The sequence below is a fragment of the Anomaloglossus baeobatrachus genome, chromosome 5 (genome assembly GCF_048569485.1).
Source record: "Anomaloglossus baeobatrachus isolate aAnoBae1 chromosome 5, aAnoBae1.hap1, whole genome shotgun sequence".
In the NCBI taxonomy this organism is placed as follows: domain Eukaryota; kingdom Metazoa; phylum Chordata; class Amphibia; order Anura; family Aromobatidae; genus Anomaloglossus; species Anomaloglossus baeobatrachus.
The window spans coordinates 363,787,470-363,812,719 of NC_134357.1; positions in this window are offsets into that span (position 1 = coordinate 363,787,470).

The following is a 25,250-nucleotide window of genomic DNA, read 5'->3' on the forward strand; positions in this document are numbered from 1 at the left end:
TGCTGCCACTCAAAAAGCTCCTCAATTTACAAACTTTACTTGCTTGTGTTTCAAAATGTATACATCCTAGCTGACAACCAAAGGTATGTATAGAATCAGCATGACAGTGCCAGTATAGCACTGGATTTAGGTTATATAGGAAAATCCTAATGATTGGTGTGCTTTAATGTTGCAAAGAATATACTTATACAAATTAAATAATTTGCACAATTGGCCAATTCATGTGACCCTATCAACACAACAAGGTGACGCTTCTTTGATGGACCCTAATTTATTTCATACCTCTCCTGGACTTAAAGTCTACAAATTTATGGACAGATGGGATTCAGTACTACTAACAGGGGCGTAACGACCGCGGTCGCAGCGGTCGCCACTGCGACCGGGCCCGCAGGGTTTTAGGGGCCCGGCAGCCGCTCTGCACAGCCGGCTCCTCTCTGTAACAGAGGAGATGCGCTGTGTAGTGGCCGACTACGCGACCGCCAGGGGGCCGGCCTGTGAGTCAGGGGGCCCGGTGTCAGCAGGGGGCAGAGGGGCCCCCTGACCTGGAGAGACCCACCAGGCGTTTCTGAGCTGCGGCAGAGCAGAAGCGCTCCTGCACAGCAGACGAAATCCATCCTTCCAGGACCTGCGATGATGTCATGCCCATGTGAGTGTGTGGGAGGAGACACAGGATTGCCGGGCAGAAAGCATCAGAAGATACGGATTCCTGAAGGAGACATGGACACATGATGACTGGTAATGAGAAAAGAGGGGGCACGAGGGGGAGGGGAGTGCAGGGTGAGTGGCATATGAGGGCTGCAGACTGTGACAGAAGGATGTGAAGGGGTGCAGAGTGTTTGAGAGGGGTAAGTTGGGGTACAGGCAGGGTGAGATATGTGGGGCAGGGTGTGTGACATATGGGGGTGTAGTGTGTGTGCTATGGGGGGTGCAGGCTGTATGGGGAGCAGTGTGTGTGACATATGGGGGCAGGGTCATAACTACCGTGGTTGCAGGGGTCAAAAGGAGAAGAGAGGTACTTGTTTTTTTATTTTGCTGGCTCCATGACACATGGAGGCCTGGAGGGGCCTTGCTGCATGACACATGGAGGCCTGGAGGGGCCTTGCTGCATGACACATGGAGGCCTGGAGGGGCCTGGCTGCATGACACATGGAAGCCTGGAGGGGCCTTGCTTCATGACACATGGAGGCCTGGAGGGGCCTGGCTGCATGACATGGAGGCCTGGAGGGTCCTGGCTGCATGACATGGAGGCCTGGGGGCCTGGCTGCATGACACATGGAGGGCCTGGGGTGGCTGGCTGCATGACACATGGAGGCCCTGGGGTGGCTGGCTGCATGACACATGGAGGCCTGGAGGGGCCTGGCTGCATGACACATGGAGGCCTGGAGGGGCCTGGCTGCATGACACATGGAGGCCTGGAGGGGCCTGGCTGCATGACACATGGAGGCCTGGAGGGGCCTGGCTGCATGACACATGGAGGCCTGGAGGGGCCTGGCTGCATTACACATGGATGCCTGGAGGGTCCTGGCTGCATGACATGGAGGCCTGAGGGCCTGGCTGCATGACACATGGAGGCCCTGGGGTGGCTGGCTGCATGACACATGGAGGTCTATGGGACTGCATAAAAAACATGAAGGACACCTTATACATGGACTAGGGGTACATTATACATGGAGGAGTATGGGGCTGCATAATACAATATGAAAATTGATGGGCCTGGATTATAATACATATAGGACTATGGGGGCTGCATTATAATATATGGAGGACTATGGAGGCTACCTTATACATGGACTATGGAAGTGCATTATAAAACATGGAGGACTATGTGGTGCAGTATAATATATGGAGAACTATGGGGTGAATTTTAATACATGGAGAACTATGGGAAATGCATTATAATTGAAGGGTTACTTTATACATGGAGGATTATGGGGGTGCATTATAATATATGGAGGGCTATGTATCTGCATTCTAATATATGAAGGGTTATGTGAGACCCTTTATACAATTATTTGGAAGGCTATGTGGGGGCTGTTATAGTATTTTGAGAACTTTATACAGGGGGGACAAAGATACAAGTATGGGATGGAAATGTTTTGTGCTGAGGGAAAAAGGCTCTTTCCCTCAGCAGCCAACTTTCCCATGCTCTGCTATACATCTCTCAGCACCCAGCTTTCCCATGTTCTGATATACATCTCTCAGCACCCAGCTTTCCCATGTTCTGATATACATCTCTCAGCACCCAGCTTTCTCATGCTCTGATATGGGAAAGCTGGGTGCTGAGGACAAGATAAATATCAGAACATAGGAAAGCTGGGTGCTGATAGAGGGATTTCAGGGTGCTGTGGGTGAGAGCCAAGTGTCAGCGTCATTATCCTGTACCCCGAGTGTCAGTGTCATTATCCCTTACCCCATACCTCCCAACCGTCCCGGATACAGCGGGACTTTCACGCTTTACGTTGTTTGTCCCGTTGCCACGATCGGGACGGCCGGCTCCCGGGCTCCGCCCACCCACTCTCTCTCCGCCTCCCTGCTTTTCCCTCCTACCATCCCAGTAGACGTGGCATAACAGAGAGGAGCGCTGCCTGTGCTGCTGCTGGTACAGTAAAATCTCCCCAGCGCTGATTTCCCTCCCTCCCCCCCCTCATCCCCGGCCGGAGCCTCTCTGTGCGGTCGGCCGGCCGCCTGTCTGTGCGGTCGGCCGGCCGCCTTTCTGTGCGGGCGCCCCCCGGCCGCCTGTCTGTGCGGGCGCCCCCCGGCCGCCTGTCTGTGTGGGCGCCCCCCGGCCGCCTGTCTGTGCGGGCGCCCCCCTGCCGCCTGTCTGTGCGGGCGCCCCCCTGCCGCCTGTCTGTGCGGGCGCCCCCCTGCCGCCTGTCTGTGAAGGCGACCGGCCACCTCACTGTGTGGGCGACCGGCCGCCTCACTGTGGCTCCCTGCGTGTCCATGCTGGAGGCCCGCCGGCTGCCTGCGTGTCCATGCTGGAGGCCCGCCGGCTGCCTGCGTGTCCATGCTGGAGGCCCGCCGGCTGCCTGCGTGTCCATGCTGGAGGCCCGCCGGCTGCCTGCGTGTCCATGCTGGAGGCCCGCCGGCTGCCTGCGTGTCCATGCTGGAGGCCCGCCGGCTGCCTGCGTGTCCATGCTGAATGGGTGTGGATGGGGAGTGGATATGGGCGTGACTGTGAAATGGGTGTGGTTAGGGGGCGTGGCCTAAAAATTTGCAAACTTTGTCCTTCTTTTCCTTCTTTAAAAGTTGGGAGGTATGCCTTACCCCAAGTGTCTGTGTATGTGGAGGGGGGGCCCAGGTCTAAACTTTGCACCGGGGCCCATCCAACTCTAGTTACGCCACTGACTACTAACTAAAAATACACCCTGGGTCTAATGGTAGAGGAGTACAGACAGAACATGAGGCAATTAATTTCTCCAATAATATACTATAAAAACAAAAAAACTGACCAGCATCATTATTTAAAGTCCTTATATGAATATGTAGGCTGGTTGAGGTTACAGGTCACATGTGCAGGATTCGCTGCTGACAACCTCCAGGACAACTTCCTCGAATAAACAAGCCACAGCTCGTCATCTTCTGTGCTGTATTTCTAACTCCCAATACCAGTCACAGACTCGGGGTGGCTACCTGTCATCTATGAAAGTCACTTTAGATGCTATGCTATGGCATCATAGACAGTCTGCTCAGCTACCTGCTTTCTCTTCTTGAAGGTCTGTTATATTCTGATCGGCACCTCACTGAGGGCTACCAGGATCCCATTCCTGTCCATTGCAGAGTCTGAAACAGAAGTAGGTCCAGGTTGAGGAACCCACTTTGGGGAAGCTGTTACTGCAAGGTGACTTCCTCCTAACCACTGGGGAGTGCACTGAACCAGTCTGCAGAGGAACAAAAGATACGTGTCGCGGGCGGGGAGGACGCCGTCGCTGCTGCGCTCTCGCTAACGCTCGGGTCCAGCGCTGCTGCGATGGCTGCTCAGTGGCTCGAGCGGTGGGCCGGATCCGGGGACTTGAGTGGCGCTCTTCGCCCGTGAGTGAAAGGGGTGGTTGGTTTGGGGGATTTAGTCCGTGACGCCACCCACGGGTCGTGGAGAAGATAGGCACCACTGCTGCTGATGACGGGGATCCCGGGAGCGATGGTAAGGAGCAGCTGGGATGTTGTTTTCCCCCTCCGTGGGTAGGGGTCGGTGGTCCCGGGGCCCGGTGAGGTTGTGACGGGGAGGCAGGGTCGGTGAGGTGCAGGGTTGCAGGGACAGTGCGGCACGGTGCCGGATGGCACAGGTGTACTCACTCAGCAAGAAAGGCACAAAGTCCTCGGTAAACCAAACGGCTGGATGGACGGGTCCCGCAGCCGGCTGCAGTGCTTTTTCCCGGACAGATGATGGCGGCTGTCTTTCCCTGCACCTTGATGTTCTCTTTCTGACTACTATGGATTCCCAGCGGTAGTCCGCTCCCCGGTGTATGGGTACCGGAGGAGCCCGTTTGCCCGCAGACGCTGGCCCTTGGGTCTCTAGCCTTAGGTGTTAGCTGTATACCCTCACAGTGTGGGCTGTTGCCTTCAATCGGGACTTTTGCTGTTGTGAAACCGTTGGAGTTCCAGTCACATTCGGATCTGACTATTGTCGGCGGCTCCAAGCCTGGTCGGGGTCTGATGGCCCTGCCTGTGTGTGCTGGCTTCACTTTTCTCCCCGGTCGGTACCGGCGGGCCGTCGCCCATCCTCGGTCCTACGGTTCCGCGTTGCTCCACAAATCCTGCAGACGGCCACCACCATCTGCCAACCTTGCTGTCAGTGCCTGGGCTACAAACCCAGACACCCAAGTGTTTACTCCTCACTCCTCAAACTCCAACACTAAACTACTGTCACTTTTCCCGCCTCCAGGCCTGTGAACTCCTCGGTGGGTGGGGCCAACCGCTTGGCTCCGCCCCACCTGGTGTGGACATCAGACACTGGAGGGAGGCAACAAGGATTTTTGTTTACAAAAGAAAGGAAAAATCTGTACGACAGCTTGATTGCAAAATAGTATATAAATTTTATTGGAGTGAAAAATACATAAGACAAAATGATGGTTAAAACTGTAGAGACAAGTGACGAGTATCACCAAATGGCGCCCTCACAACACACTGGTCTGTATAGGTATATTACATATAAATTAGTGGCAATAAATTAGCCAAATGGTATCAGCAGGAATAGTCAACATGGAAATGCACTGACTACCAAACACTAGTTATACTAAGGCAAAAACATAATGCAGTAAAGTTACTTAACAGTGCAAGCGTGGTCAGTGCCACACAAAAACCTGCTGATAGTACCAAGCTAACATACCCAAAGTGTGAAGTGAGAGTCCAGAGCCCCCTATAGGTTTCGGTGTTGTAATCCTTCTTCCGGGGGTGGTCTCAGATTAAAAAGAGCGTCCTTATAAATGATAAGTGTCCAATCACAGCCATGTCAATCTAAACCAATCACCCATCACATTCTATCATAATCCTCCATGTTCAATTGCAACGTTGGCTGTTATTGATGAGCAGCCCAAAATGCCGATTTAAACTCCACCCCTATGATGACGTGGTACCAGAGGTATAGGAACACAGGCACTGCGTCATCAGCAAGGAGGCGTGTCTATCACACAGTACAGGGGAGTGTGTGCATAAGCGCCCGACCCACACCTGGAGGTTACTGCATGGAGGCCAAGCTGCAATTACATACCATGGCAACCCAGTACATAGACTCAGACTTCTACACACCAGCATCTTCTCAGTCTAGCGTGAAGGCCACGCCTACTCCAATAGTGTCAGCACAAGTAGACAAAGGGAGTAACCTGTAGGCATCCCATCCCACATGTCATTAGCCAATGAGGGGGCGCGCCTCCCACATGACACAAAGAGGTATAGCCATTCAGATCACGTGCGGACTCAACTACGACATCATATGGGTGTCTCCATGTGGTTGGGCGTCATGGTGACCAGAAGACACACCCCCTGTATTATGTGATAGGCACGCCTCTCTGCTGGTGATGCAGAGCTCACGCCTTCTGGTCACCATGACGCCCAACCACATGGAGACACCCATATGATGTCGTAGCACGTGAGCTGAATGGCTATACCTCTTTGTGTCATGTGGGAGGCGCGCCCCCTCATTGGCTAATCACATGTGGGATGGGATGCCTACAGGTTACTCCCTTTGTCTACTTGTGCTGACACTAGTGGAGGAGGCGTGGCCTTCCCGCTAGACTGAGAAGATGCTGGTGTGTGGACGTCTGAGTCTATGTACTGGGTTGCCATGGTATGTAATTGCAGCTTGGCCTCCATGCGGTAACCTCCAGGTGTGGGTCGGGCGCTTATGCACACACTCCCCTGTACTGTGTGATAGACACGCCTCCAGGCTGATGACGCAGTGCCTGTGTTCCTATACCTCTGGTACCACGTCATTATAGGGCTGGAGTTTAAATCGGCATTTTGGGCTGCTCACCAATAACAGCCAACGTTGCAATTGAACATGGAGGATTATGATAGAATGTGATGGGTGATTGGTTTAGATTGACATGGCTGTGATTGGACACTTATCATTTATAAGGACGCTCTTTTTAATCTGAGACCACCCCCGGAAGAAGGATTACAACACCGAAACCTATAGAGGGCTCTGGACTCTCACTTCACACTTTGGGTATTTTAGCTTGGCACTATCAGCAGGTTTTTGTGTGGCACTGACCACGCTTACACTGTTAAGTAACTTTACTGCATTATGTTTTTGCCTTAGTACAACTAGTGTTTGGTAGTCAGTGCATTCCCATGTTGACTATTCCTGCTGATACCATTTGGCTAATTTATTGCCACTAATTTATATGTAATATAGCTATACAGACCAGTGTGTTGTGAGGGCGCCATTTGGTGATACTCGTCACTTGTCTCTACAGTTTTAACCATCATTTTGTCTTATGTATTTTTCACTCCAATAAAATTTATATACTATTTTGCAATTAAGCTGTTGTACAGATTTTTCCTTTCTTTTGCATCTAATTTCTGTATATGGCTTTATCCATATGTCTATTATGGCACGAGAATTTTCGTGCTTGTTGGTATTGCTTGTTTAAAGGATTTTTGTTTGGCTGGTGTCCCTGTCTAATGGGGGGTGGGGGGTGTTTGTATGTTATCTGTGATGACCTGGCTAGGCCAGGGCACCACATTCCCCCTTGGTGAAATGCAGACCGTCCGCGGGCTGCCTGTCCATCACCGGTTTTATTGTTCAACTGTAAAAAGATATAAAGAACATGTAAAACATTTTCAAACATAAGAATTTCTTGTTAGGACACTTCAAACGTTGCACATATATAAAACATTTTTAATACTGACGGACGGACGGGTGTCTTCCGCTCTCCCACCCAAGCAACCTAGCGCTGATGCTGCCCCTAAAAAGTGGGCAGCACTCCTTGACCCCAGTCCAGGTTCAGGCTGCCCGAGCGGGAACGGGTACAGTTACTCGCACCCGGCTGTCACTTCAGGGGACCCCACGTCCTTGGGGGACCCCTGACCCCCGGAGGATGGCCACCAGACCTGGTGGTGGCCGGGCCTCAGCCTGCTCTGCTGCGGGCCCTTCCTACAATCTGCCTCTCCGGAGGCGGCTCCAACGGAATATCACCCTTCAACTTATTTACATGCCCACTAGTTCGTGGGTGGCCTGCCAGTTCTCGGCCATGTCCATGAGTAGTCTCTCATGCAGGTTGTAAACACACAGAGTTCCTCCGGGGACAACTTGCCGGCAACGGACGGAATAATCACGTAAACAATCAGGTAAAGCTTCGGTTTGATTTACTGTCATTCATTTAAACTGCTGAGGGTCCCAACGGGGGACAACTGCTTGCAACAGCGGACCACTGCCACTACTTGAGGTCATACTCCTCCAGGACCTCTTCTAGCTCCACATCCGGATGGCTTGGTGGAGGAGGAGGGGGCAGGGGCCACTTCTGCTCACTGCGGCTTTACCTCTGTTTGACATCCAGGGCGAACCAGCCCTTCTCTCCGCAGTGGCGGGTATAAGTCACTAGGTTGCCCGGCAATAAGTCACGACCTGGATGGCCTGTGGGGAGGTGCGAATTGACATCGCGGCGGGCCACGAATACTTTGGACTCCAGGCCCGGCTCATAGATGAAGCCAAACCCCCTCCGTTGGTCGAACTGCCGGACTTGACCCTCGTACACTGGGCCCCGCACCCGAAAGGTGGCATGACAGAGTGCGTCTTTCTCTCGGATCACCCTCGTCATCACTTCAGCCCTCTGCTGCACTCTGGCGGCAATCTCCCGGCCCAACGGGTTTGGTTCCCTGTCCCAGTATGGGGCGTTGGCAGACCCCTGCGCTCAGGTCGGGCCCCGCTGGACCGCACCCACACCGGCCACTACCGGTTCTCTTTCGTGGGGGTCCTGCGGTGACATGGCCTGGACTGCGGCTTTGCAGTTGCGGCCCGGCGCAGCCTCAGCCGGGGGACTCAGGGTTAGCTGACCTCACCGGTTGAGCCTTCGGGTCAGCAGCGGCCGGTTCTTCCATGGCCGGGCGGACTGCCGGAGCCGGGACGGCTTCAGGTGCGGCCATTTCCGGGGCCGATGGCTCCTTGTCGCGGACAGCTACTTCCCGCGGGGCCTTCCACGGCAGCGAAAGGGACACAGGCCGTTCCCGAACAACGTCCCCAGGCCGGTCCTCAAGGGCGGATGGGTTGGCTTCCGCTACCGGTGTTGGCGGTAATGGACCGAGCGGAGGGGCAACAGCAGCCGGTACGGATGGTGGGGGAAGCAGGAGGGTGAGCGGGCGCAGGCCGGGCCCCTCAGCCGCAGCGGCCGGTCCTTCTCGGACATAGGGGCGTAGGTCGCTTACCTGCTCCTCCAACTCTGTCTCCACCTCGCGTCTCCACACGGCCGCCAACACTTCCTCCATCTCAGCCACCCAGCACTCCATCAGGAACCGGACCTGGGCTTGAAGGCGGCAGCACATCTGTGCGGTCCGGGCTTCCACCCACGCCGCTGTTCCTGGCGTGGGCTCGGGGATTTCCGCGGTGCCGGACGGACGGGACAACATGCGTGGCCGTGTTCCAGGAACCAATTGCTGGCAGAGTCCTGGCGTCCCTGCTTTTATAGCCTCGGCTACATCAGGCAGACACACTCTCGCGCCCCCTTGGTACTCTTCAGCACTTCCGTTTGTTGGGGGCGGGGCTTCGCTTTCGCGCCTTCCCTGCTCGGAGAAGATGCTCGAGCGGGAGCTTTTCGCGCCAAGATGGCGGCGCTTCAAAATTTTCGGCCGGACACCGCCGGAGGAGATCACAAGGCGCACTTCTACTGGTAAGTAGATGGGTTAAATCCTGTTCGTGACGCCAAGTTGTCGCGGGCGGGGAGGACGTCGTCGCTGCTGCGCTCTCGCTAACGCTCGGGTCTGGCGCTGCTGCGATGACTGCTCAGTGGCTCGAACGGTGGGCCGGATCCGCGGACTCGAGCGGCGCTCCTTGCCCGTGAGTGAAAGGGGTAGTTGGTTTGGGGGATTTAGTCCGTGATGCCACCCACAGGTCGTGGTGAAGATAGGGACCACCGCTGCTGATGACGGGGATCCCGGGAGCGATGGTAAGGAGCAGCTGGGATGTTGTTTTCCCCCTCCGTGGGTAGGGGTCGGTGGTCCTGGGGCCCGGTGAGGTTGTGACGTGGAGGCAGGGTCGGTGAGGTGCAGGGTTGCAGGGACAGCGCGGCGCGGTGCCGGATGGCACGGGTGTACTCACTCAGCAAGAAAGGCACAAAGTCCTCGGTAAACCAAACGGCTGGATGGACGGGTCCCGCAGCTGGCTGCAGTGCTTTTTCCCGGACAGGTGATGGCGGCTGTCTTTCCCTGCAACTTGATGTTCTCTTTCTGACTACTATGGATTCCCAGCGGTAGTCCGCTCCCCGGTGTATGGGTACCGGAGGAGCCCGTTTGCCCGCAGACGCTGGCCCTTGGGTTTCTAGCCTTAGGCGTTAGCTGTATACCCTCACAGTGTGGGCTGTTGCCTTCAATCGGGACTTTTGCTGTTGTGAAACCCCTTGAGTTCCAGTCACATTCGGATCTGACTATTGTCGACGGCTTCACTTCGCTCCCCGGTCGGTACTGGCGGGCCGTCGCCCGTCCCCGGTCCTACGGTTCCGCGTTGCTGCACCACTCCTGCAGATGGCCACCACCGTCTGCCAACCTTGCTGTGAGTGCCTGGGCCACAAACCAAGACACCCAAGTGTTCACTCCTCACTCCTCAAACTCCAACACTATACTGTCACTTTTCCCGCCTCCAGGCCTGTGAACTCCTCGGTGGGTGGGGCCAACCATTTGGCTCCGCCTCACCTGGTGTGGACATCAGACACTGGAGGGAGGCAACAAGGATTTTTATTTGGCTGGTGTTCCTGTCTAATGAGGGGTGGGGGGTGTTTGTATGTTATCTGTGACGACCTGGCTAGGCCAGGGCGCCACATACGTACTAGACTTTATGCTGCCAAGAGGAGGTACTAGCCTTCTCTCCTGCTGTTAACCCTGCTTCAAGCCCACCTCCCCCAAACAGATTCTTCAATGCCCACTCCACTTAATCAATCAACCTTGGTCTCTCTACTTATTATGATGACCTTTTGCCCTATTGTAGCTCCATTCTCGGCCAACCTTGAGTGTGGTACCAAGTTTGGAATTAAGCGCCATGCATAAAAAAATTCCTCTTTTGCATCACTAATTACTATGTGTACTTGGTGGAGTAATTCTGCAAATGACATGTGTTTGGTATAAAGTACAGTATATGTAGTCATTGCAGTTGAGAGTTCAGAAACACTAATCAACCTAATCACTTATCAAGCTGTGCAACCATGTCATTTGGACAGGATCATCAAAGGTTCACAGCAAAAGATCTTTTCATTCATTTACAGCAATCAAAGATGTTCAAAAGGGTAGGAAAATGAAATTCAAGTTACTTCAATTTCCATATAACTTAAAATCCCTTGGAGAGAAAACAGTGGTGGTAGCTGGTAATTTTATGAGATACATCAAACTTTCTGTTTACGGAAGAAACATATAATGGTAGACCATTCAGCTGCTTGTACTAGTGTAGAGAAGTTGCCCAGTATTAGTGGGTCAGATGCCTAAATTAAAGAAACCCCTATCTGCACTGTTAACAGGATAGAGGGGAAGGAACTGATCCAAAAGTCATGAAAAACGTAGATGAAGACACAACACCAGACATTTCTGTCCTGGATCACAAAGACCACCACTATAAAGGGTATATTTTGATCTTCGCTATTTGGTCCTTTCTATAAATTTTTTATTTGCCAATTGCAGATGTTTTAGTGTATACGGTAATGAGCAGTACGCCAGCTCAGCTTACCCTATCATTGATTAAAGCTCCCAAAAGAATATGTTGTATTATATTTTTTCAGACAACAGAATGGAAACAGAATGGAAAGATCAGGGAACAGGAAAAGTACATATCGATTTATCATTCCTATCAACAACCCTCTATATTTAATGAAGTATGGTCCTGGATGTCATTGATAAAGCAGACAATTTATCAAACATTCCACCCTGTTTTCCATCATATCTTGCTTAGCAATTCATCATGGGCTGAAATTCTGGCAATGGTGTTTTAGAAAGGAAGAAAATGTTGGAATACTTAAAAAAACCACTTCGACATTTCAGGGGGCAGGAAAGTCATAATTCATGATTATGTTACTGAGAAGTACAATCTGAATATATGACACGAACATAATAGTATATTTTTCTAGTACTTTGACGGGTTGTCTAGTTTCCATATTTAAACTGCAGTAGTCATTAGGCTTTCCCAGTTAAAAAAACGTTAATGACTTGAAATGTACATTTTCATCACAGGTCACTTGTTGCATAGCCAGTATCTGCCTGTAACAGCAGTGGTAGGAGTAAGCTCTGACTGCTGCTGTTAACAATCAGATGTAACTGTAAATTACTGAAAGCTGCATTCAAACCGCCTTCTTCAGGCACTTTGCATACTTGTGGCACAGTCGCAGGAGGCCAGAGGCTGATTTTCTTCAAGAACTACAATTTAACTATACTGCAAAATAGTAGTATATACAAGTGCATCTCAAAAAATTAGAATATCATCAAAAAGTTAATTTATCCCGGTTGCTTGTGCACCTTTTTCTACCTCACTTTTTCCTTCCACTCAACTCTCCATTAATATGCTTCATACAGCACTCTGTGAACAGCTGGCTACTTTAGCAAAGACCTTTTATGGCTTACCCTCCTTGTGGAGTGTGTCAATGAGTGTCTTCTGGATATCGGTCAAGTCATCAGTTTTCCCCATGATTGTGTAGCCTACTGAATCAGACTAAGGGACCATATTATATGCTTAGGAAGCCTTTGCAGGTGTTTTGCGGTGATTATTCTAATTTTCTGAGATAATGACTTTTGGTTTTTCATTGGCTGGAAGCCAATAATCATCAACATTAACAGAAATACTTGAAATAGATAACTCTGTAATGACTCTATATAATATATGTGTGTGTCTCTTTTTCTATTGAATTACTAAAATAAATTAACTTTTTGATGATATTCTAATTTATTGAGATGCACTTTTATGATAAGCGATAAAATGCTCACAGGTTGAAATCCTCTAGGGGAATAAAAAAATAAGGTAAAATTGTTTTAAAAAATAAATCAAAGTTTAAATCATTGTCTTTACCGCAATTGAAAAATAAACAGTATAAGCATAATTTCATTAGCTGAGTATGTAAAAGTCCAATCTATCAAATTTTAAAAGTACTTAAAAGGTATGTTAACCCCCTAACTTCCGAGCCTGTTTTCACCTTTCTGACCAGTCCAAATTTTACAATTCTTACCAGTGTCACTTTATAAGGTAAAATCTCTGGAACGCTTCAGTATTTCCCAGTGATTCTGAGACAGTTTTTTGTGACACATTGTACTTCATGGTAGTGATAAATTTTGGTTGATATAATTTGTTTTTATTTTGGAAAAATTAAAAAATGTGAAAAAAAAATTGAACATTTCGCAATTTTTAAACTTTGAATATTTATGTTCTTAAACCATAAAGTTAAATTACGCAAAATCATTAAAAAATAACATTTGCCGCAAGTCTACTTTACTTAGTAAACAAGACAGGCGGGAGGGCACCAAAGATAATGAAAAAAATATATAAAGATGGGATCACAACCACTAGCACATTCAAAGCAAACAGTTATGGTATACAAGAGAAAAAGAAAATGTGCAACAAGTGGGATCACCAGAAATGACCATATAATATCATTTTATTAATCAAAAAGGACATACAAACACACAGATGTTCATTAAAAACAATTAAAAAAGCAAAAAAGCTTGTACATACATTTGGTGCCAATAATATGAGCCACCAAAATACACCCCACCCTCTCAGCAAGCCAAAGAGAAACCCCACATAATAAGTCAGGGGTCCTGCACGGGGTAAATGGCAAAGCAAATATAATGAGAAGGGTGGGGTGGAAACCCCACGCGTATCGCTACAAGGAGTTGTAGCTTCCTCAGGGGAAAGTCATTCTCATTATATTTGCTTTGCCATTTACCCCGTGCAGGACCCCTGGGTATGTGATTTGCCTTATACTGGTTCCAGACATTTGTTTTCAGGGCAGATTATTTTCATGCGGCTTTGAGGTATTTGTATGCAGCAATTGTCCTTCTGCCTGCTATTGTCTCATTTAGCATGCCGTGTTCACTGCCTGTTATTGATTGAACAAGGTTTTTTTGGCTATCACACTTACTCTGACTTATTATGTGGGGTTTCTCTTTGGCTTGCTGAGAGGGTGGGGTGTATTTTGGTGGCTCATATTATTGGCACCAAATGTATGTACAAGCTTTTTTGCTTTTTTAATTGTTTTTAATGAACATCTGTGTGTTTGTATGTCCTTTTTGATTAATAAAATGATATTATATGGTCATTTCTGGTGATCCCACTTGTTGCACATCTACTTTACTTAAGCACCATTTTTTAAACATCACTTTTTGTGTTTGGAAGTGAAGGATTAAAAGTTTATCCGCAATTTCTCATTTTTGAAACTAAATTTACAAAAACAATTTTTTAGGGACCACATCACGTTTGAAGCCACTTGAGGAGCCTATGTGACATAAAATACCCAAAAGTGATGACATTTTAAAAATGGTACCACTGTACTGCTCAAAACCACATTCAAAAAAGTTATTAACTCTTTAAGCGCTTCACAGGAACTAAAGCAATATGGAAAGAAAAAAATTAAAATGTAACCTTTTACTACAAAAGTATTTGCTTTAGCCCCAAATTTTTCATTTTCACAACGGTAACAGGTGAAAACAGACCATACAATTTGTTGTGCAATTTCTCCTTAGTACACTGATACCCCATGTGTCGGGGAAAACTATTGTTTGGACACATGGCAGTGCTCGAAAGGGAAGGAGCGCTATTTGTATTTTGGAGCACAAAATTGACTGTACTAAATAGTGGACACCATGTTGAGTTTTCAGAGTCCTTGATATGCCTAAATACTGGAAACCCATATAGGACACCACACCCCTCAAGGAATTTATGTAGCTGTGTGGTGAACACTTTGAACCCTCAGGTACATCACAGAATTTTATAGCGTTGAGCCGTGAAAATGAAAGAATATATTTTTACCACCACAATGTTGCTTTAACCCCATTTTTTTATGTTCGCAATTTAAACTTAGAAAATAGATGATAAAATGTGTTGTGCAATTTCTCCTGAGCACAGGGATACTCCATATGTGGTGGAAAACTATTGTTTTGGTGCATGGCAGAATTCTGAATGGAAGGAGTGTTATTTGAAATTTGGAGCACCATTTTGGAGTGAAATGATAGCAGATACCATGTCCTGTTTGCAAAGCCCCTGATATGTCTCAACAGCCAAAGTGAACCCATTCTGGAAACTACAGCTCTCAAGAAATACATCTAGGGGTGTAGTGAGCATTTTTTACCCTTAGATGGAGTTGAATAACATTGAACTGCAAAAATAAAAAAATACCATTTGTTTTTACTATAAAGTTGCATTGTTCCCAAAGATTTAGTTTTCAAAAAAGGTAATAATAGAAAATGCAATCCATACAATTTGTTACACAATTTCTCCTGAGTTCGCCAATAGAGTTCATAGAGTTTAGTTGGAATGGTTTGAGGGTGCCATGTCACATTGGCAGAGCTTCTGACATGCCAGTAAAGCAGACCCCCATAAGTAACTGCATTTTACAAAGTACACCCCTTAATCAATTAATCTACAGGTGAAGTGAGCATATTAACACCAAAGGTCTGCCACAGAATTTTATACCATTGGGTAGTGAAGAAAGAATAATGACATTTTTTTTCACTAAAATTTTGGTTTAGCCCCAAGTTTTACATTTGTATAAGGACTAATAAGAGATAAATGGTCCATGGTTTGTTGTATAATTTTTTTCTGAGTACGCCAACACCTTCCATGTAGTCGGGAACTACTTTTGAGGTACAGTTCAAAGGTGAGAAGTGTTAGTCAGGAAGCTGGGTCAGATCCAGGAGGTCACGTCGACAACAGAACCAATAACAAGCGGGTAGTCTTGTAGTATAGAATCTCAATTGACTGTCAGTGAGATCTGGCTCTCTGGGGTTTATATAGCGCAGCCCCACCATAATTTGTTACAAAATGTTTGCTGCATGTGACAATACATATATGGCTTTACAGTACTGTTGGGTGTGATTTTCTGGATTTTTGGAGGGGTTCTGTCTGTTACAGTTGAAATGTACCTACGATAAAAATTACAGACCACCCCATTCTTTTATAGGTGAGAAAATGTGCAAAATCTGCAGTGTATCAAATACTTATTTCCTCACTGTATATATAAGAGATTAACACAGAAACCCCGCTGTAAGTGTTCAGCATAGAGCACGGAATAAGTCTGAGACACGTCTTACTGCTATCTATGGGAGGCCGAATAATGAAATGAACCCCAGGTGAAAAATGTGTTTTATTTCATTTTTACGCCATTCCTTGTGCAGTATAAGTGATTAGATTACTTTATTCTTTGGGTCAGTGCGATTACAGTGATACTAGATTTATATTGTTTTTATGTTCAGCTACTATTTTACAGCAACAAGCAACAGAGAGTTAGCAATAAGAGGAAACGATCAGGAAAACAGTAAAAGTGACTATTATAAGGCAAATTGATACTTAATCAGCAATATGAAAAGTGAAAATACGTTTCTTTTACATGTAATTACTTAGGGCTCTAGATAACACGTATTACCAACATCAACCTACTCCCATTCTTGCAGTTAGGGAAATATCAGTGTCACGCTAACTCGTCACAACTTCCCCTGTAGACTGTGAGCCCTCGCGGGCAGGGTCCTCTCTTCTCCTATACCAGTCTGTCTTGTACTGTTAATGATTGTTGTATGTATACCCTCTTTCACTTGTAAAGCACCATGGAATAAATGGCGCTATAATAATAAATAATAATAATAATAATAATAATATAAACAATTCAATATATATGTCAATGTACAGAGCTTATTTAAATATTGCGCCACGCCACCATTGCTGCTGATGGCGGCACGTACGCATTGACACAATGATTATGTCTTCAATAAAATGGCGCTGGAGATCGCGATATGCGCATGCGTGGACACCGGCGCCATTATAATTAAGACATAATTACTGTGGCAATGTGCACGCACCGCCAACAGCTGCAATGGTGCCGTGGCGCGGTATTTAAATAAAGAAAAGGGGGCATATAATACAAGAGGCAGGAGGAGGCATATATACACGACGACCAGACCCACAAAGGCCCGCCCCGATGCACACATCAATCAAAGTGCAGTGCATTTCTGCAACTTTAATTAAAGATATTTCAGCAACCAAGCATCCAATCTTTCAACAAAAAGTATGCTTGGATTCAGCATCCTAGTGCCAGTATAGCAGTGCCTTTACTTCATATAGCAAAATCCTGGTGGTTGGTCCTTTTTAAGCACATGGAATGTTGTGTATGACACAACCTGCATAGGGGAGCACACCATTGTTATTACCATGTTAATTCCATATCGGATAAAAGCCTATTGAGCCCTATCATTCCACAAAGCTTCTTCTATAGCAAATACTAGGACATAGATAAGGGGTATTAGAAATTATAGATACAGTATATCTACAATCAAGACATAGGGAATTAAACAGTTTGGGGAGAGACCTTGCTCCAAGGAGTTTACAATCTGTTGGATATTAAGAGCGCCCAGATTATACTCTATATATTCCATTACAGCATACCCATTGGGAGTGATTAACTCTTCTGTACATCTGTACGTTGCTAGGTGAGACTCACATCTTTGCTCTTTACTGCACAGAGTCCTGACACCTTTGTTTGATGGCATCAAGCTGTGTTCTTTACAACTTCACACATAATCACAGGCAAGTCCCCGCCAGCTCAGGGTCAGCATGTTTGATGTTTGCAGCAGAGTAATGGTCCATTTAGTCCCATTTGCTATTTTCTTTTCACTTGCTTGTCTAGAAGTCATTAGCATTACAGCAAAACAAAAGGTCTGGAACATTCAGATGACATTTTATTCCTAGGTATTATGGTAGAGAACAATGAATGGTCCAAAGGAGAACACAGAAAAGAATTAGGAATCAGAATTGTAATTTTGGCATTCCATAATTCTAATTACGCAATTAGTTATAAAGAAATAAAACATTTATCTACTTGTTAGTTACCTAATGTCTATTTTTTGTTCATTATGGCTCCCAAGAAAATTTGAATTAAAAACGGTTCAAACTTCATAAGTACTCCCAAATGATACCCAGTTAGTCCTGCACATTACTCTGCAATGTTCTGGCTCTCATAGACCTGCATTGAGAGCTTGTGACGTAACGTCTGACTTCCAATCAGTCAAAAGTTATTTGCACCTAATGGTGTCATGGGATTAGAGCGATGCTGAAAAATATATTAACGCCATAGCGTGACTTGTGATTCAGTGACTTTGGAATCAGGAAGTTTAGAAGGGAGTAACTTGTACTGAATTGCTATCTATATATATAATTGCCTTATTCTGTCTGTCTGTCTGTCTGTCTGTCTTGCTCCAAAATTGTGTCCTTACGGTGACACAAAGCGGATTGGCCACTGGCCTCGCCATGGGCCCGCCCCCCGCACGGATTGGTCGCTCGCCCTGGCTCCCCCCCACACTGATTGGCCGGCCGCTCGCACAGGCTCCGCCCCTCACACGGATTGGCCTCTCGCCCCGGCACCCTGCACGTATTGGCAACTCGGCCACGCCCCGCCCCCCTCATGCAATGCACGCTCGCTCTGGCCCCGCCCCCCGCACGCATCCCCCGAACTGACACGGAGACACGACTACCAGGTGAGTACTGTACCCCCGGGAGCCCACACCAGCATACTCCGCCATCCCAGCCGACACAAACCCTCGCATTGCTGGGGTTTGCCGCCGTATGCTGGTGTGGGCTCCCGTGCGAGTGCGGGACGTGATGCGCTGGTAACCATGGTAGCATAGTTACCAGCGCATCAAGGTCCTGCAGCGGCGGAAAATACACACACGCACACACATAACAACACACACATACACACACACACATCAGATCACACTCACTCTCACACACACCTCACACACACCTCACATCGCATCCACACACTCACAGCATCCGGAGATATCGCTTGCTTCTCGGACGCGATACTGTGTTGTGAGCTTCCAGGACCTGCCGGAGGATCACATGGCCAGAAGCATGTGGTATCTCCGGATGTTGTGAGTATGAGCACGTATGTGCAATATCGTCAATGTGTGTGTGCGTGAGTGTATGCGATTGGGTGTGCGTGTGAGTGTATGCGATCGGGTGTGCGTGTGAGTGTATGCGATCGGGTGTGTGTGAGTGTATGCGATCGGGTGTGTGTGAGTGTATGCGATCGGGTGTGTGTGAGTGTATGCGATCAGGTGTGTGTGTGAGTGTATGCGATCGGGTGTGTGTGAGTGTATGCGATCGGGTGGGTGTGAGTGTATGCGATCGAGTGGGTGTGAGTGTATGTGATCGAGTGGGTGTGAGTGTATGCGATCGGGTGGGTGTGTGTGTGTGTGTGAGTGTATGCGATCGGATCTGTGAGTGTCGGCAGAGGAGCACGGTGTGCTGGAGGAGGCTGGGAGGAGAGAGGCTGATCCTGGGGAAGGCTGGGAGGGGGAGGCTGATGTTGGGGGAGGCTGGGAGGGTGTAGGCTGATGCTGGGGGAGGCTGATGCTGTGGGAGGCTGGGAGGAGAGAGGCTGATGCAGGGGGAGGCTGATGCTGGGGGTGGCTGGGATGGGGGAGGCTGATGCTGGGGGAGGCTGGAAGGAGAGAGGCTGATGCTGGGGGAGGCTGATGTTGGGGGAGGCTGGGAGGGTGTAGGCTGATGCTGGGGGAGGCTGGAAGGAGAGAGGCTGATGCTGGGGGAGGCTGATGCTGGGGGAGGCTGGGAGGGGGAGGCTGATGCTAGGGGAGGCTGGGAAGAGAGAGGCTGATGCTGGAGGAGGCTGGGAGGAGAGAAGCTGATGCTGGGGGAGGCTGGGAGGAGAGAGGCTGATGCTGGGGGAGGCTGGGAGGAGAGAGGCTGATGCTGGGGGAGGCTGGGAGGCGGAGGCTGATGCTGGGGGAGGCTGGGGGAGGCTGATGCTGGGGGAGGCTGGAAGGAGAGAGGCTGATGCTGGGGGAGGCTGATGCTGGGGGAGTCTGGGAGGGGGAGGCTGATGCCCGGGGAGGTTGGGAGGCTGGGAGGAGAGAGGCTGATGCTGGGGGAGGCTGATGCTGGGGGAGGCTGGAAGGCGAGAGGCTGATGCTGGGGGAGGCTGATGCTGGGGGAGGCTGGAAGGAGAGAGGCTGATGCTGGGGGAGGCTGATGCTGAGGGAGGCTGGGAGGTGGAGGCTGATGCTGGGGAAGGCTGGGAAGAGGGAGGCTGGGAGAGAGAGGCTGATCCTGGGGAAGGCTGGGAGGAGGGAGGCTGGGAGGAGAGAGGCTGATGCTGGGGGAGGCTGATGCTGGGGGAGGCTGGAAGGAGAGAGGCTGATGCTGGGGGAGGCTGGGAGGGGGAGGCTGGGAGGAGAGAGGCTGATGCTGGGGGAGTCTGGGAGGGGGAGGCTGATGCCCGGGGAGGTTGGGAGGCTGGGAGGAGAGAGGCTGATGCTGGGGGAGGCTGATGCTGGGGGAGGCTGGAAGGAGAGAGGCTGATGCTGGGGGAGGCTGATGCTAGGGGAGGCTGGAAGGAGAGAGGCTGATGCTGGGGGAGGCTGATGCTGAGGGAGGCTGGGAGGTGGAGGCTGATGCTGGGGAAGGCTGGGAAGAGGGAGGCTGGGAGGAGAGAGGCTGATCCTGGGGAAGGCTGGGAGGAGGGAGGCTGGGAGGAGAGAGGCTGATGCTGGGGGAGGCTGATGCTGGGGGAGGCTGGAAGGAGAGAGGCTGATGCTGGGGGAGGCTGGGAGGGGGAGGCTGGGAGGAGAGAGGCTGATGCTGGGGGAGGCTGGGAGGAGGGAGGCTGGGAGGGGGGAGGCTGAGAGAAGAGAGGCTGATGCTGGGGGAGGCTGAGGCTGGGAGGAGAGAGGCTGATGCTGGGGACAGAGAGGCTGATGCTGGGAGGAGAGAGGCTGATGCTGGGAGGAGAGAGGCTGATGCTGGGAGGAGAAAGGCTGATGCTGGGGGCAGAGAGGCTGATGCTGGTGCAGCATGGGGGATGGAGCACGATGGGGGGTGCGCAGCATGGGGGATGGAGCACGATGGGGAGTGCGCAGCATGGGGGATGGAGCACGTTTGGGAGTGCGCAGCATGGCGGATGGAGCACGTTTGGGAGTGCGCAGCATGGCGGATGGAGCACGATGGGGGGTGCGCAGCATGAGGGATGGAGCACGATGGGAGGTGCACACCTCCCCCCAACACACACACACACAACACACCACACACACTGGGAACCACAAACACCGCCCTACACAGACACCCACACACACAGACAACGCTGCACACACACAACACCCAACACACAAACACCGCGGCATACATAAATATACGCACATACCACGCAACACACACATTGCACAAAACATACCTCCCCCCAAAACACACCACATCCACACAAACCGCGCAACACACACACACACAACGCTACAGACACACAGCGCTCCACAAACAACGCAACACACGAAACACACATACAACACCGCTCTCACCCCCCGACACACCCAGACAACACCCAGAACATGTACAGCGCCCTACACAAACACTTGGTAACTACACACAACAACATCTATATATATATATATATATATAACAAAAATCATACATTAACTACACAATACGTAAATTTTAGAATACCCGATGTGTAGAATCGGGCCACCTTCTAGTTTGTATATATTTATTTAATTAATATCTCTCCCTTGTGCAATCTCCATTAGGAAAATGTGTTCCATTAATGACAATGCCATCCAGTGTACATCTTATCATAGCCAGCCGCTTAAGGGTGCATACTGCCGTGCAAGATGTGTGCAAATTGTACATTTAAACACAAAATAGAAAAATTGTATGAAAAACACCATGAATAATATAATATATAAAGCTGAATATGTATGTATGTATGTATGTATGTATGTATGTGTGTATGTATGTCCGGGATTGGCATCTGCACCGTCGCAGCTACAGCTACAAAATTTTGCACACTCACACTTCTGGACCCAGAGAGTGTCATAGGCTATGTTTTGAGGGGAAATTTTAACCCTGCGCTTTACAGTTATTCACTAAAAAACCTGCCTCCATTAAATCGAATGGAGCTGGGAGCCAGAGTGCAGCCAGAACTTCAGAAGAATGCGCAGCCACGCCCTTAAATGGAATGTTGGCGTGTCACAATGCAGCCAGGGAAAGAGACAGACAGGGAAAGAGGCAGACACAGACAGGGTAAGAAACAGACATAGACAGGGTAAAAGAAAGACACAAAGAGACAGACACAGACAAAGAGACAGACTGACAGGGAAAGAGACAGACAGGGAAAGAGACAGACAGGGAAAGAGAGGGAAAGAGACAGACAGGGAAAGTGACAGAGATAGATAGACAGACAGGGAAAGAGATAGACAGACAGGGAAAGAGATTGAGACAGACGGAGAAAGAGACAGAGACAGTCAGAGACAGACAGGGAAAGAGACAGACAGCCAAAGAGATAGAGAGAGAGACAGAGAGATATATACAGAGGGAGAGACAGACATTATAAATACATTTATATCTATTTGTTTTGTGGTTTTTGTGTGCAGAATAAATTTTTGTTAATACATTCTATTTTGTTAGCAAAAGTTATTAACCCGGGCGAAGCCGGGTAGTACAGCTAGTCTAATATATAAAGCTGAAAGTGTGTATGTATGTGTGTGTATGTGTGTGTGTGTGTGTGTGTGTGTGTGTGTGTGTTACGGTTGCTGCGAGCACTGGAGACTATGTCCAGATTTCTTGCTACTGCACATGTGCGAGCGCTGGAGACTAAGTCCAGATTTCTTGCTACTGCACATGTGCGAGCGCCGGAGACTAAGTCCTATCTTGGAGCCATTGCACATGTGCGGGTGACATCATCGCTGACACGAGGTCACATGTCTCTGACACCTTCTATGCTGATTGGTCGCTGGTCATGTGCTTGTGATGCCTTGCTCGGTGATAGGCCAGCATGACGTCACTCCTGTCGTTCTGGCAGCGGATTGGCTCTGGTGTCCTCCATCTTGGATGAGGCACAGAGTCTATATAAGACCCTGACACACGCCGCATGGCGCTCAGTCCTCTTGGTTCATGCATAAGAGTAGACGCTCTGTGCGCGTTCCTCTAGGCATTCCTCTGTCTATGCTAGGTGAGCGCTACCGGCAGGGTAGCGTTCTTATACCTTACAGCTTCGGCTGCTGTCCGTATCCTTACCTCTTAGGGGAGCGGACATAGGCAGGTGCCTGAGGCACATGGTCTGGCTGGGCCTTGTGGTTCGAATCGTAGGTGGACGTTGCCGCTAGGGTAACGTTCCTTATACTGCGTCTGGCAGTTGTTCGTATCCTCGCACACTAGGGGAGCGAACAGAGGTAGGAGCTTTGTGCGGCTTACGCTGCTGTTCGTCTCTTTTGCACCACTAGAAGAGCGGACCTAGGCAGGTGCCATATCTAGTGGTTCGTGTCCTCGCACACTAGTGGAGCGAACGCAGGTAGGAGCTTTGTGCGGCTTACGCTGCTGTTCGTCTCTTTTGCACCACTAGAAGAGCGGACCTAGGTAGGTGCCATTTCGCACACATTGCCTTTGTCTCTGTGATTATTAACAGAGTTCATTCCACACACCCTCCAAGTAAGGGAGGAATTGCTTTACTTACTTATTATATCCTTCTGTGAGTTAACAGAGGTATTGCACTCTGCCATAGTCTGCAGCAGAGTCTTTGCACGGTGGACCCTGACTGTCTGATACTCCTTTAAGTTATTATCAGACAGCCCCCCGTAACATTAGGACTGAGCCAAGGGTCTGGCAGTTATGGCAGAATATCAGCAGTTACACCGTTACATACAAGTACTTGAGTCACGGCTCAAGAGTATAGAGGATAAACCTCAGACCATGGTGACATCTGCACATGATCCTCGACTTGCTCTGCCAAACAGATATTCTGGCGATGCCAGATCATGTCGTGGTTTCATTAGTCAGTGTCAGATACACCTAGAGGTCAACTCTTCTCGCTTCTCTACGGAGAGGTCCAGAGTAGGCTTTATCATCTCCTTACTTCAGGACAAAGCCTTAGAATGGGCGACTCCCCTATGGGAGCGCTCTGATGTGGTTACTCTGAGACATCAAGACTTTCTTGATGCTCTTAAGGCGGTATTCATGGGTCCGCAGGTTACCCATGATGCGGCCCTGAGACTGTTAGATCTATCTCAGGGTTCGTTATCCACTAGTTCTTATGCCATTGCTTTTAGAACTCTGGTGGCAGAACTAGATTGGCCAGAGAAGGTGTTGATTCCTATCTTCTGGAGAGGGTTGGCAGGCTATGTCAAGGATGCTCTTGCTACTCGTGAGGTCCCTGCTTCTCTGGAGGACTTGATCACAGTAGCAACGAGGATCGATGTACGCCATAAGGAACGTAGACTCGAGGTCTCTTCCTCATGCCCTAAGCATCGGGCTATTCCAGTTGTTGAGGGTCCACTACCATCTTCCTCAGCATCTGAAACATCTCCCACTCCTATGGAGTTAGGTCATACGTCTTCCAGACTACGCAAGTCTGGTCCTCCTATATGTTACGTATGTCGTCAGGCTGGGCACTATGCCAACAAGTGTCCTAGTCGTCAGGGAAACTCCCTGGCCTAGTAACCATTAGAGGGGGGTTACTAGAGACGTCTTCTGCACCCTCTAAGTGTTGTATCCCAGGTCAGCTCTCGTTATCTGAGAATACATGGCCTATTATGGCTTTTGTGGATTCCGGAGCTGACGGGACTTTTGTGTCCTCAGGATTTGTAAAGGGACACAATATTCCCTCTATCATGTTAGAGGCGCCTATTCCTGTCCGTGTTGTTAATGGAACTATGTTGTCTGACTCCATTACATTGAGGACAGTTCCCTTGCGCCTTTCCCTGTCTCAGGGTCACATAGAGGAGATTTCTTTTCTTGTTTTGCCTGAGGGTATAGACGACGTCCTTCTGGGTCTCCCATGGCTTCGTACTCATGCTCCTCACATTGACTGGGAGTCTGACAGCATTATTAGTTGGGGTTCGAAATGTCAGTCCCGATGTCTTCCCTTACCACCTAAGGTCATTGCGGTTGCATCTACTGATCTCTCTCCCATACCTACACCCTATCTGGATTTCGCTGACGTGTTCTCCAAACAGGGTGCTGGGGTTCTTCCACCCCATAGGCCGTATGACTGTGCCATAGACCTTATCCCAGGTTCGGTTCCACCTAAAGGCAGGGTTTACCCCCTGTCGATACCTGAGTCGGAGGCCATGTCGACCTATATAAGAGAGAGTTTAGAGAAGGGGTTCATTCGTAAGTCTGTCTCTCCCGCGGGAGCTGGGTTTTTCTTTGTTCGGAAGAAAGAGGGTGATTTGCGTCCCTGCATAGATTACAGGGGTCTCAACGCAATCACAATAAAGAACAAATACCCATTACCTTTAATTTCGGAGCTCTTTGACAGACTGAGAGGAGCTCAAGTTTTTACGAAGTTGGATCTGCGGGGTGCGTATAACTTGGTACGAATTCGAAAGGGTGACGAATGGAAGACCGCTTTTAACAC